The sequence below is a fragment of the Eleginops maclovinus genome, chromosome 6, assembly GCF_036324505.1.
Source record: "Eleginops maclovinus isolate JMC-PN-2008 ecotype Puerto Natales chromosome 6, JC_Emac_rtc_rv5, whole genome shotgun sequence".
Taxonomy (NCBI): domain Eukaryota; kingdom Metazoa; phylum Chordata; class Actinopteri; order Perciformes; family Eleginopidae; genus Eleginops; species Eleginops maclovinus.
The window spans coordinates 17017580-17031457 of NC_086354.1; positions in this window are offsets into that span (position 1 = coordinate 17017580).

A 13878-nucleotide genomic window follows, 5' to 3' on the forward strand; every position below is an offset into this window, starting at 1 on the left:
TATTTGCTCATTAAAGGCCTTGCCTATGATCCTTCACAGGGACCAGAAACGATTCAAAGATATTTCCAAACAGGTGGAGAAACTTATGAGCATGGGTGGATTTCCTGAGAAGAAGCAGAAAATAAAGCAGAAAACTGGAAAAGTAGCACAGCCCTATTAGGAGGGGGATCTAGAGTTTTCTCCTGTTTGTAGTAAAGCAGTGGAATAATATAACACAATTTTGTTTTGGGTGGCCTTGCATATCCCCTCCCAAGAAAATATAAACAGCCACTGTTCGGGGAATGCCCAAACATATTTTATAGCTTGAGGAGAAGTTTTTCCTTGCAACTGCCATATTTTGCCATGACATGTACATATCTCAGAAGGATAATGTTGGAGAAATGTTGTCTAGAAGTACAGTTGATTTACTCCATGAGTTGCTCAACATGAGAGGGACTTTTGTTGCTAGACACAGATTGAGGAAACAGGTAAGTATCAAGGCCAAACTGAAGAAAACCACCTGGAATTGAGCTACTGTTTCTTGATGTCAAGGACAGAGGGATGTCTTTAGTTCAGTAGTTTGTGACTGGCAGTTTGATACATCAGGGACAGGATGGATAATAAAATGACTGAAAACCTTGGAAGAAGAAAATCTATCATTATTTATTTGTCAGGGGTTTTATTCAAGCACCAGATTGCCGAGATTCTTATTTCCTGTAAGGCAAGTCTATTCTTTAAGACTCAGATGAGATGAGACATGTAGGATTTACATGCCATTGAAATGCACTCTGGTGTGCAACATTGCAATGCCCAGGAAGAGCCAGCAGAATAATAGGCAGTAAAATGTAACTGTTAGGAAGTTATTTGAGGGTCATATGCCACTCAATTGGAATAACATCAGTCAACTAGGCACAGCTTTAATGGCATTACATTTCATTGTAGCATGATGTGTGGGTATGGTGAATATACAATAGGTCATGCATGGTGCAAAATGAGTGAAACCATTTGTATTTGGTTCGCTGTTGCTACTGCCAACATTTGCAAAAGACACCCAAAAATCTGATGAATGCAAGAGCGTCTCCCTCTCTCCTGAAGGCCGGTGCGAGCACTCCTGTCAAAGCAACAGCGAGCTTCTTGATGTGGTCTGTCATTTCCTCTAAGCTGGCCTCGCTGCAGCATGGGGGTTCGAGGAGTGTGGGAAAAACCAGTGTGAAAGGGAATAGAGGAAGTGTGTATTTATCTCTGTTGGTGGGGCATGATTCCAACTTTGATCTGTCTGCAGACCAGCTCCTGGACTGCCTTGCAGGCAGCAGAAGCCATAAGGCCAGTGCCTCTGCCACAAAGACTCTAGCCTGATGCTTGGAGAGCAGCTTTGTAGATAAAAGGCAAAACTGCTCCAGCATCCAGTTATATAGCAGCAGGTGCAGTCATGCAGTTTTTCTATCTTTGTTACACTTTAAATGATTGACAGGTCATCCCAAAACATAGATTATATCATGTTGTTCAAATGTCATCCATACTTCATTCAAATAAAGAATTATTTATTATTGATTGCTCAACAGAAATCAAAGGATTTAAACAGACTTCATGACGACAGACTCTGTTCAATGCTAATGGATCGTGAAGTGTGTTTATGGAGGAGATTAAAAGTAAAGGATATGATATCATGGGGTTTGGTCTCCTTTGTAGCTATCCATCTTCAATCCATCTCCAAATCTTAGTCACTGAGCAAACAATACTTTATTTGCTCTTCTCATTCAGCCAGGAATGACTGATTAAAAGATCAATTTTACATTTTCTGGAAAATGTTATACTTAAATAAAGTACATGCTGCATGTCAGCACCTCCCCTGGTGTACGGAGTTAGATAATACAGTTGTATTCACATGAAAATATGGTCTCATTTTGTAAGCAACCCACACTAAACTCTGCATTTAAAGCAGTTTGACAACCGACTGTCCCTCGCCAGGAAGTGTAATTCCCAGTGTTCAATTGCATCTGATGTTTGGTAATCATCTCCTCGTGCATGTATATCTATTCTCAGGATTTCCATCTGCTTGGACATCCAGACCCTCATCACGTCTGTCTGTGTACAAATGGGGGAAGTCGGTCAGTAAGAGTGCAAGTGGCACATGGTGAATAGTGGCCTGATTAGCTGCTCCTGTGTCTATCTGGTGCTGACAGTTCACACAGGACTTTTTTTCCACTGCCCCTGGGCGTATCAACACACTGTTTCCCTTCTCAGAGGGCTCTATCTCCTAGCCTCAAGGCTCCAAATGTGAAGGCTCACTGTATACAAAGCTCAAAACATAGATGTGGCTTAAAAATAAAGGCTTAAAAAACTGAATTGTTGATGTAAGTTGGTCAAAATCTTGTTATGATCTCTTTTATGTAACTTTGTATTGTCATATTTTGATATCCAAAAGGACATTAAGGACTTGATCCTTTATAGCCCTAAAAGTCCCTGTGCTATAAAACAACTCATGAGTATGTCAGAAGAGTTATAGTATTCAATGTCTGGTTTTATCACACTGGTGTTAGTTATTACCTCCTTGTTTGACCAAACGAAAGCAATGTACTCTGACCTTATCAGGTGAAAAATGAAAAGAGTGCTTTTAAATCTGGCAGAGCTGGAGATAATTAGTCCCCTCTAGTTATTATTATTATTATTTGATAATAATTGATAGCTTAAACAGCGAGGTTGTGGGCTCAAGGCCAATTACAAATTTTATCACAATTTTGTTTCTTATAGTCGCAGAATTTGCTTTAAATATTATTCAAATAATTGCGAACATATTTCAAATTGGCTTTTATCAGCTTCACCAATCCGGCAGTCGGTCATTATAAATATTGTTCGATTTTCTTGTTGCTTTAGCAATCTTTTACAAACTCCTCCTAGAGGGTCGATCCCCAAAAAGTACTTTCTGCAGCTAGCAGGAATCCCTAATGTAAAAGCTAACATAAGCATTATTACTAAAATCCAATCAATCAATAGTAAGTACAGTAACAGGTTGCATTTCCTGTAGTACAATTTATTATCTTTAGTCAAATTAAATGTTTGTATTAGTTTTGCATAATCTACATGTTTTAACATTTTAAAATGGATTTCTATTGATTTCAAGTTCATGCCCACCATTGAGCGCTGTTGAAAGGCAACAAGTCTAATAAAAAGTGTACCATTGATGCCTGAGCGGGCTAAATATTTTTTGTGATGCTTTCCTACCTGTTTCTCTCAAATACATAACAGAAAAATTGAAAATAAAGGATTCATTTTTAAAGTGTTGATGTCCATTTGTCCTTCAATTCTGGAATAACCAATCTTCGCAAGAATGTCAAATGTATAATGTGCCTGCATGTATTTCCCAGTAGCTGTGAAAACTCACTTTAAGAAGATTGAGGCATTGATGGATTCTGAGTTGATGGGCCCCGTGGGCACAGGTGGCCCCTCATTCCACATAGACTCCTTTCTTTGATGTGACATCTTTAAAGTGAAGATTTACATTTTCAGATGGATTTGATTAAATGCTTTGACTCTCCAGCAATAAATGTTAATGTCATGTCATACAGATGTTCTGTCTTTGGGCCCCCTGACCTCCTGGGCTCCTGAGCCTGTGTCAAGTGAGCCATGTTTGATGGGATCCTTTCCTCATTTCAAACAGAGTTCCCATCCACTGCTCGTCATACAAGAGTAAAAAACGGTTTGTGCAATTACCAGACATAGAGCACACGATATTTATAAATATTACCTATCAGATTAGAGGATGTCAACTATATCATATATGGGATTACAGTAAAGTTATCATCTGACTTTCAACAATGTTGACATGGGCGCCGAGGGTCCCGCAACTTTCACAGTATGTCTCAGCCAGTCCGTGTTTGGAGTTATGGCTTTAAGAAGACGAAAGTCTTTGTGTATTCTCATACAGATGTATCATGCAGTTGCAGGAAAAGTATATATTATTGTGGTAAATACTGAGGGAAATACATTACACATTCAGGAGCATGACATAGCAGTGGTAAAGAATCATACATGCTGAATCTTTCTTCAGCGAAGAAATTCAAGCTAACTTTAGGTCCTTCCAGCTGAGCATTTAGAACATATTAAATGGCAAATCTTTAAGAATAAAAAAACCGTTTTACTATTACATAACTAATGGGTAATGTAGTAGAGTCCTTGAGCAATCGTGATGATGGCTGGCAAATATTTCCATTTGCAGTCACGCACAATAATGTCAATGCTACAAGGCGTGAATTCACACCCGTAGATTACTCTCGATGAAGCACCTGTAGAAGTTCAGATACCTGAGTCCATGTGAACTCGCAGCCTGCGGAGAAGAGAGCCGCTGTCGAGCCGTCTTGGATATGACCTGGTGTGATGTGTCCATGTCAGGTCCTCACTGATGTTACCCCGAGGAACCTGAAGCTGCTGACTCTCTCCACAGGAAGTCCCGTCGATGGTGATGGGTGTGTGTGCTTCTCTCTGCCTCTTCCTGTAGTCCACAATCAGCTCCTTTGTTTTGCTGACGTTGAGATGGAGGTTGTTGTCCTGGCACCAAGATGTCAGGGCTCTGACCTCCTCTCTGTACGCCGTCTCGTCGCCGTCTGTGATCAGGCCGATGACGGTCGTGTCGTCAGCAAACTTGATGATGGTGTTGGAGCTGTGTGTGGCCACGCAGTCGTGCGTGAACAGGGAGTAGAGGAGAGGGCTGAGCACACAACCCTGAGGGGCTCCGGTGTTGAGGGTCAAGGTGGAGGATGTGATGTTCCCCATCCGCACTGCCTGGGATCTGCCCGTCAGGAAGCTCATGATCCAGTCACAGAGGGCGCTGTTGAGCCCAAGGTCCCTGAGCTTAATGATGAGCTTGGAGGGCACAATGGTGTTGAATGCTGAACTGTAGTCAATGAACAGCATTCTCACATAAGTGTTCCTCTGGTCCAGGTGGGAGAGGGCAGTGTGGATTTGTGTAGCCATCAAATCAATTAAATGTATATTCATTGACTCATCTTTGGCAAAACTGGCTGTGTTTACTGTGGTTATTCAAGGTCAAAAACACACAGTTGTTAAGCATCCGGTTTCTTTATCCGAGTGTCTCTCAACAAGCTCACCCCATGCCTTCACCCCTGACCGAATTCTCAGTTTTTACCCCAGCCACCCATTAGAGCACTCATCTGCTTCATTATCTTTATTAATGATGTAACTTCCCTCTCTGTCACATCAGAGGCTTTCACTTATGGTTCTGGTGATACTGCGGGTCATTAGGGCAGCTCAAAGTGTGGGATCCCATCTGGACTGTCTCAAACAAATGTCGGGCCACATGGGCTGCCGAGGGTCCAGCAAACTTTCAACAGTTGTCTCAGCCAGGTCCCCGTGTTCTGGAGTGTAAGGCTTTAAGAGAGACAGAAAGTCTGTTGGTTGTAATTCTCCATACAGATGTCTCACTGAGTGTGCAGGAAAAAGTAGTCATATTATTTGGAAAAGCCTTGAAGGGGAAAATTAATGAATATTCAGAGTGGATGTAGGGGACATAGGCAGGCGTAAAGAATTCATTACAATGGAATGAACTTTTCATCTCAGCGAAAGGAAGAATTCACAAAGCATGATAACATTTTATGTGTCCTTCCAGCTTTGAGTCATTTAGACATATTAAATAGCAAATCGTTTAAAAGAAATAAAAAAAGCCCAGTTGTTACTGATTAGCATAAATAAATGAGAAGTAAATGTTAGCATTAGGAGCCTTGACAGTGATGAAGGGCTGCAAAATTTCCATTTGCAGTCACGCACAATAATGTCATCGCTTAAAGGGAATTCAACCCCCTTGTAGATTAACTATCCCAGAAAGCTTTGCAGAGCAGGTTCAAGCACCTGACGTCACGTGCTGGGGTGGGAGTAGGGTCTTTAATATAGAGTGGCATGGGTGTGGTGCTTTGAGCTCGGAGACTATTAAACTGTCACCACTCTATTTCTGAGGTGGGACTACAGACGGATTTCTATGGTCCCCTGTAACACTGGTAATGATGAGATTTGAGGTCTGAGAGCCACTTTGCTGTATGCGTAATCAAAACGCAAGATTGTATTTGCAGCTACTGTTGAGCTGCAGCAAGCATGAGCATGTAGAGGTGCACACATTGTACACATGTATCCTCATGCGCTGGATGAGGTCAACAAGGGCGAAAGTATGGCACATGCAGTCATGTAACAGACCTGCAAAGGTTAACCAGACCACACTTTTTCTGACTGACTGATTGTAAATCTACAACTCTTTAATAAAGTAGAATTATAGCCCTTCACAAAAAACAATTAAAAACGATTAAAGATAATTGCCAGGTATGTCTGCACCATAACATAGGCATGTCTGTTACACAGTGTGCTGAACGGTAACTATAGCAGCAAATGTTTTTGTGTTAATCACTGTCAACTTACAGTTTACAGCTGACTTAATTCAAGGGTTTCACTGCAAAGTGCAGTTTTGCTCTTATTACCATCTTATTTTAAAAGAGGGGTGTTGTAGACTAACCTTTAATTTTGTATCATGGAAGGAAATATCAATTTAATTTGAAAATGAATTACCATGCTATGCTTTTATGAGAAAAACTTCAAGGTGGGTGGGGATCAAAGATAATTGAGTCAACTTTGAAAAAATGATGTAGATGTATTGGGAATGCATCACCCCTCAGGCAGTACAGAGTACAAGATGACGTTCTTAATCATTCCATACTTACGGGAAGTCAATTTGGATGCCGGGATTATAAAACACTCCTGATCCCTAAACATGTAGCCTTTACCCTGTTGCCTGTTTGGCTTTGTTGCAGCCATGCTACTGCATAGCACTAGAACAGGAAGATACAGTAGCACCACCTTGTGTTGTGGCACAGTCAAAGGTTAAAAGGTCTCCAGAATACCCGCTTTTTTAAATCTTTATCAAACTTGTTTAATCTTAAGCTTAACTTGTAGCAGGAAAGATACATGTCACAGTCACAACAGTCTCTAGACTGAGGGACTTAAAAGACCAACATTATATCATTAACTATTAACGAGAAATGGCGATTTCTGCTCTTGAGAATTTCTCACATAGCCAATGACGAAGCTGGGCGGTACGAGGGCATCCCCTTGGCCTTTATGTCTTACGCACAGAGAAGAGGAGAATGGCTTGTGTTGGCCATTCCTCTGGCCGAACCAGCCAGACACTGAGCTGTTCTGGCATAATTAGAACCTGCTGCAGATGTCTGAAGTATTACCTCACTGCAAAGAACACGGCTTCCCCAGCTAACAGGCCCAGCTGGCTGGATCTGGATTCTGTTCCACTACTGATCAATGGGGAGCTCCCTGCACTTACAGCCACCAGTGGTGCTGTATATTGACCGAATCGAATAGGAGGGGAGGCCCTGGGGGTAAGATTTGCTCTTCCATCAAGCTCTTTGCTGAGTGGGAGCCAGGTTTCCCTGTATGAAACTGGCTGTTGCCAATCTAAGTGCCTTACACTGATGATCATCCAGAGGAACTTACATATTATATTATATATTAACATTATTCACTTGGAGGACAGGACTCTTTTCCTTTTCCTCTAATATTCCACTAATCCAAATCAAAGAACAAAATTAGCACTCTTTACCTGGTAAATGCTTGTAAAATACACAAGTGGCTTGTAGATTTGCATCATTCATCATCTACAGAAACAATGAAAATGATTAACAATCCAGTATTTAAATGTTGCCCCCCTATTTGAAAATGAAACAGAAACCAGGGGAGCCACGCTTCATAGTATAAGAAATAAAAACTGTACTTTTTCCATTGACATTCAGTAAGTACTCAGAATTTGTTAATAAAGAAATGATTAGGGCACTTATATCATATACGGCCTTGTGCTGTCATTGCACAGGCACTAAAATGTCTATGCGCACTTCCCCAGTGGCAAAGTATAAGCAGAGTCTCAAAGTATAAGCATGTGAGGGACAGCCCGGGGATCAAGGCCGTCTCCAAGGTCTCCTAACTGCCTGAATCTAAACTTAAGGTCATTCCTCTGCTGCTACAACCAATTACCCACGCACGCAGCTCTGCAGAGTCTCAGCCAGACGCTTTGGCTGAATTGTTCCAGGACATCCTCCTGTGGGTTTTCATTGGAAATATGGACTGGCATCGACTGACATTTTTTCATAAACTAACCAATACACAGAGGAAGCTGTGGATTGATTTTGAAAAAAGTCAGTTGCAGTTAGTCTGGTAAATTTTCCATGTGGTGAAAATGATTTGCTCTTTTTCGTTCTGATTTCGATCACTAAATGGTCATTCAGTGACACACCACTAAAACACATATTAATATTTGTTGTATCTCATAGGACATGTGTAATTACTCCCTGAAATTTTCTCAGGGATGTGAACGCTTTTAGTATCCGAGACATAGTGTCATTGACATCAGGCACATATTTGGAGACGCTGTTTGGCGGGTGAGTCATTTCATGACTCGTCTGTATGTGTGTTCCATAACCTCTCGTCCCTGCAGAGAGTCTCATTACAAGGAAAATTGTGGTGATTGTTTTTTTGTGACGGGAGGAGGAATCTAGATATGTCAAAGCACAGAGGAACAACGTGTCAGAAAGTGTTCAGAGTGGAAGCAATGTTAATGATGAGACATAACCAAAAGGACTGCTGTGATAGTGGTGACGTGGATCCAACTCAGCTAACAAAGGTGTGTTACTGATTTAAAAAACCTGCATGGTCAAACCTTTTATCTGCACGTCAACTGAACTACAAGGTCATGTTCCCATGTGATAAAACGTTCAATAACTTAGGACGAGACAGTTTAGTGGTAAAGAATATTGATCACCATGAAATGACACACACACACACACACACACACACACACACACACACACACACACACACACACACACATTCCAGTAAATCTACTGTTTTGCTTTATTTATAACACCCTCATCAGTATTTCAAAGCAAAAATGTTTCAAAAAAATCTATTGCATTCTTCTTGCCAAGCACCGAAGGGAAGACAGGCAAAGTTTTCGACTAGACACTGAGCAGCACATCTTTTTTTAAGGATCATGAACATGAATAATGACTTTTTTTAATAGACTTTTGGTTATCTTATCAGCTTTCTAGCGAGTTTTATTCTTGAGGCATCCTTTGTTGTTTTATCTTGTGTACTTTCAAAGAAATACCTGACCATAACTTTCAATGAAAAGAAACAAAGTCAGCATACATCATTTATGTACAGTATTTATATTTAAAGCCACATTCACAGCAGCATAAAAAAAGTTATTTCCAGCCTTTTTTTATTTAAAAAAGGAACATTCTCTGTTCCTATTGAAAGCCCCCAGACAGAGCGTGTCCGTTTTGATTTATGGATAGGAAATAGTTGCGTTTTCCTTGCGGGTGGGCCTGTAAAACCCATGTCCCTCCTCACTCTGGTGTGGCGACCTTGTGTAATCTGCAGCGTAAGCCCGAATCACAAGAGGTCACCATGTCCAATCGTTAGTTGCAAGTCTTAAATTACAATCTGGTCACTGTAGAGAAATATTCCCAGCTGTGTCTTCAGTTGAAACTGAGAGAAGATACTTGATCATTCCAAAAAACTCTACAGGGGAATGGTTGTTTTCAGTATACTCAAGGAAACAGAAATAAGTGACAAGGAAAGAGAAGAGCACTCTGATATGAACAGGGAGGTCTATGTGAAGTTAATCTAATGTAAAGCAGTTACTTTAAATTATCTGCAAGACACTTGTATTGAGGGAGTTATGTGTGAACTGACACATGAGCATAATAATAAAACCAGACATGGTGTCGTAGTTGAACATTCATTTACTGCTTCTCTGGTTCACGGTTACTTTTCAATGGACTGTAAAAATGCAGGATGTGTCCCATGAACTCACGTAATCGATGGTGGTTATAACCTCTCTAAAGACCACAAGGAGAATGCATCAAGAACAGGTGTGCACATATAAAATTTATAACAAAATCACGGCATATGAATTTGCGAAGTGAAGAGATTAAATAACTTTATTTGACACCTGGAATTAAACGGTAATAATACTGCGCAGTGGGCTTATAAAACTAAAACAATCTTCCAAGAGGGTTAATAGGGGTCTATAGCCATGAAGAGAAATATTATTGTGAAGCAGTCCAAAACAGTTCAGATATCGTGCGAGTCTACAACAAAGTAAATCATTTTCCTGATGGTGGTCAGGTCCAATATACTGCTTACGCAAAACTATGACATCTATGTTGGCCTGCTCGTTGGGGAGACATGATGTAATTGCGATTAAGTGGTCGGTTTTGGTATCGCCTGGCGTGATGTTTTCATGTCGTCATAGAGTGATGTGTTTCTGCGCACCGAGGACTGTAGACCCAATGGCCCTAGCTGCTTCATAACTCTGTAACTGATCTAACAAACACAACATTTACTTTGCGTCCTGTCTCAGACTTCCGTCATATCTCTCAGGAAAACAGATTGCAAAATCCAACTAATTATTTGACGCTCTAATACGTTGTGAAATGTTGGACTGCTCAAAATCTAGTTATGGGAGTGAGCTAATTATTGACCAACCAAAACTCTTTAACTCATGAATGAATGAAAGCACAGGGCATCAAGTACAACATCTATTATGTTTTGTGATGTGAATTTAAAATAAATTCTATTTTTTAATTATGATAATCCTATGTTTTATGTTCTAGATTTTGTATAAAGCTGGGCAACTCAGTACTTTAGCTTTTAACTCTCTAACAGATGCAATAGCACATACTGATTCTAAAATCTTTGCAATTGTGTGAAAGTGTCTTTTTTTTGTCATAGTAGAGCATACTAGTTTGAATATAAATTGCATTTTTAATATAATACTACCCTCGGCCAGTTTGAACATGCACACGTGTTGAATGGTCAAACTTAATATGATTATACAATTTGGCTTGGCTTGAAACCAATTTACACGACTGCATAATGAATGTGCTTGACATAATGTAAGTTCACAACCAGATGTACACCTTAAACAGATGTGTGTAATAAAAGAGATGCTTAAAGGCCTTTATAGACATAGATAATCATGTTGCATTAAATTGTGTTTTCTTACTCTCCTTTAAATCGCACTTGCTTTGAGAACGTAATATAGTCATATCAGAATGGCCATAACTCACTTAGCAGCCGTGCACCACATGAACTACAAGTCAGCCATCTGCTTTATTAAAAGGGAAACTCTCATCATATGTGTTCCTGTTTGCAGATGTAAGCAATATTTAATGATTTACCCCTCTAATTTGGAGATTAAAGTGCACCACTAATGACAGAACACCGCAGTAACTTATAGATCTCCCTCGAGTCTTGGAAACCACAGAGTAGGAGAGGAGGGCAGGCTAGTGACGCACTTTGTCATATATATATATATATATATATATATATATATATACACAGTGATTCCACTTCTCTCTCACCAGGAAAGACACACTTACAGTAACGTAGCGCCATCATAATAACCTGACAATAATGTGAAGCCAATCTGTTTTAATTACAGTCACAACACAGTTATTATGTGAAAGGGTGAAACAAACAGCATGAGTTGAGGGTTGATATTAACTCTGTAGGATACAAGCATATTCAGTATTGCAGAAATTGGGGATTGATAATAGTATGGTCTCCTCTACCATATTGCCAACAATAAATACAGAAATAGAGCCAAGACACCAGCTCAATAGGCATATTGGGAGCAAAAAATACAGCTATGATTGTCATCATTTTAACATATTTGGAAAGGACTGTGATGATCCACAGCTACTGCTTAAGCTTGAGGTTAGCTGACAGCTCCTATGAAGAATACTAGATGAACAATGAGTCTCCAAAAGCTAGAATAGGGGAAAAAATGTAATGCAAACACGAAACAAAGGCATCTCAAAGCGCCCTGATGCACACTTAGCCGGCATCCTTATTGTAAAGGGTGTGTAGGATATACTGTTAGTACGAGTGAGTTGTATATCATATGATTGTAGCAGTGCAAATGGCATGAACTTCACTGAATTAGTGCTGTGACATAACACAGGAAATATCTAACAGGTTGACGTATGCTGCAAAAACAATGACGTAAAGTATGTAAACACTCATGGGATGGCAAAATCCTGTACATCGCATAACTATTAACTACTCAATCTGAAGTATCTGGAGTTCTGAAGTTTCATAATGCTTGTTCTTTTTTTGATGCCATTAACTTATATGTTACTAAATGGTTTATAAATGGTCATGATGAGTGACAAATTATACTGCGTCATGAAGTTCAAAGCTTGAAAAACTCTTCCAGACAATATTACATATCAGATCGAGTCTGGGATTGTTTTTGGGATAAAATTGGGCCCCTTCTCACAAAAAAGAAACACAAATATTCAATGTTTCTGACTCAGAAAACATTGGTCTACCACAGGTGCAAGTTTTCCATACCAATTAGCAAGTGCTCCACCCACAAATTTTCCATCAAAATAAACTGGGAGCACATAAAAAATGCACATTAAAATGGGAGTGATTGTCTTTGATATTCAATGCTTTAATTGAAACCAGGCAGCAGAATCACTGAGCCCTGGTTTGACGGCTCCATGGTTTCCATCAGTAAAAGGGGATTCCTGAGTGATATACTGAGCAACACTAGATTTCCTTTTAGAGGAAAACCAAACAGAGGTAACACGTCATTGTTTTGCATCAGCTTAATGGTCAATCGACGTTACAGTTTTGTCTATACCTGTAATGGACACTGGGTCAAAGGTTCACTCTCCTTCTGTCTGCCACTCATTTTACACACATTTTACACATAAGTTCAGTAACCACCTCACATATGGCAGGGCTGGGTAAACATCTGGTAATCTTTGTTTCAGCTTCTCAATAGCTCACCAGGCTATGGTCTCTCTGTGTGTACTCAATCTTCTCCAATTACATAGTTGCTGGCTGCTCCCCTGAGGTTACGTGGACAAACCGTTTGGGATTGCGGAAGAAGTTTCCACAAAATAGGTGTTGTCCAAAAATTCCTTGCAGTTATGGAAATAAACCCACAAAAAGAGAAAGCGATATAGAGTCTCAGAAAAGTAGAGAGCAGGAGCTTATGGCATAACATTGGGTTACTTTTTTTCTTTTTGTTTTTAACTTTTTATCTCCAAATCTGTCATGAAGGGAAAGAATTTCGGAGGCAAAATCTTTCAACAGACGGTCAAGTAAAAACAGACAAAAATGTGAAGGCATGTTTGTTTTAGTTGTGTTAAAGAAGAGAAGATATGCATAAACTGCTTGACTGACAGCAATAAAAAAAGTCCATTTTATTTTAAATTGAACCCATTCATAGACCAAAGATGGTTACCATTATTCTTTCCGTTTGTGGTTGTACTGACTTTAAAAGTCAGCCCATGGTATTAGGCTGGCGGCTTCCTTTTGGGAAGTTCTTTAAAGAGCACATCACAATAAATCCAACCTGATCGTGACGGTCCACACCCTCATTACAGGCACAATCTAATATCCCGGCATGGCTCTGCAAACTTTGTCAAACATACTCTTTGCCTTGTGTTGATGCAACAATAAAACCAATGTGTCTATTCATCCACTTGCATTGCTAAAATGGTGCATATGGACAATTATTTCGCAGGTCCCACTGTCAAGGTTGTTCTTACCATGCTGGCATGGAGCCAGGCGGGGCTGCTGGCCCAGGTTCCTTTTCCCAAGTTCCACCAAGACGCTGCGTGCGCCGTCATCCTGCTGAAATGTAAACCCCAGATTCAGCTGTGTTTGTTATGGTTGTGCCGGCCCTCAGCGAACACACAACGCTGTCACAACGTAGCTATAACAGTGGGGCAATATTTCAACAACAATCTATTTGGTCAGCTGCAATTACATCACTAGGTGGTCAAACACATTCGTTTGATGGAATGATAA